Source organism: Harmonia axyridis, chromosome 3, assembly GCF_914767665.1.
Source record: "Harmonia axyridis chromosome 3, icHarAxyr1.1, whole genome shotgun sequence".
Taxonomy (NCBI): Eukaryota; Metazoa; Arthropoda; class Insecta; order Coleoptera; family Coccinellidae; genus Harmonia; species Harmonia axyridis.
This window is the reverse complement of record NC_059503.1, coordinates 25,689,137-25,690,734: the sequence shown is the minus strand read 5'-3', so window position 1 is coordinate 25,690,734 and position 1,598 is coordinate 25,689,137.

Here is a 1,598-nt window from a genome sequence, read left to right as displayed (position 1 = left end):
GCTTGGCCATGGCCTTTTTTATAGCGACAAGGCAGTTCAAAGGTTGATGCACACGATCCTACTTATGTGGATGGCGATATAACTTTATAAACTGAGAGTTTCGTTTGGTTGATTTTCGATTCAATTTTATTCATTGCAAAATGTGCAATAATTCATTATTTCCACCTTATTCACAGAATTCACTCTTATAAAAAAATTTCCTTAACATTCTACTGTTCTTTCAAATCAATGTTAGTATTTTTGGAATTTTGAACCAGAGATGGTCTTGAACGATAATATTTGTCTCATTGATGACGAATTCGTGGTATTCTTTTCGATATTCTATTCGAATTTCTCATGGTTCTAACGAGACATTCAACACGAAATTTGAAATGAATTAATTATTGTACAGGGTGAGCTTTTGACTTGTACATATATTTCAACCGAAGATTACTAAGGTCAAAAGAAATACTTTCTTCCTTTACCATTTTTTTCGATTCGGCTCGGTTGGAAAGATACAGGCTGTTGAAAATCCATAAAAAAAAATGTAATTTTTAGTTCTATCTCTCAAATGAAATGGAATCGAAGGAAATGATTTTCGGAACATAGTTTTAATTGATCACCCTGTATATATACGAATATTCTCGATCAGATTGATTGCCACTGAAATATTGATATGCGATGTGATATTCTTGACTTTTGACGGGATCAAATTGAAATGTTGCATTAAATTATTATTTTACATCTAAATGCATAATTTCATCTTCATCAAATTCAATTATCAGAAAAACAAAATTTCGAACGGAACACCTAGTCCCTAAGTTTTTCGGTTCGAGACTTATTATGTTTACGGTTAAACATACAGGCCAGTAAGCCTCACCTTATCATTTGAGACTATTTCCGGCTCAAAACTAAAGAAATATGTGACAAAATGATATACCTAAATCTCTCCTGTTTTTCAGTTTCTCCTATGTCTATGACTATCAACGCTCTATATCAATGTTGTTACTATTTCTCTCCGTTCAAAGGCTGTTACTAATGAGAGAATCAAAAGACAACTTTAGATTTTCATTAAAGTTTCATTTTGATATGCATCTTACTCAATTATTCTTGTGAATACTGTAAATAGAGAAACATGGCTTTGAGTTAAAAAAATTCTACTCACTGGAAAATACTACTTACTTTACAATATGATATTATGGAAAATTTTAGTATTCACTCCGTTATACCTAAGGTTTCAATAACCACACACTTGTGCACAGATATTTGTGCTCTAGGCATTTCATTAATTATTTTGTGAAGATATTAAAACGCTGTTTGAACGGCATTAAACACAAATAAAAACTTCTTGGGTAAGAATGTTTTTATTTAAACTTTATCCATCCGAAATTATTGACTGTTATTTAAAAAGAAGTCGCCTTCACAAAAATATAAAATCTCCATGAAATTTCGTTACTATCATGAAAAATAAAAATTATCAAGACTTGTATCCGGATTTGTTGTACGACAAAACCTGCGCACAATGTACCCCCTTAGCGCTCGCAGGTATCACTGGAACTGTCTGACTAACGAAATGAGAAGATAAGTTAGGCGGAATAGACAACTAGGAATTATAAAAT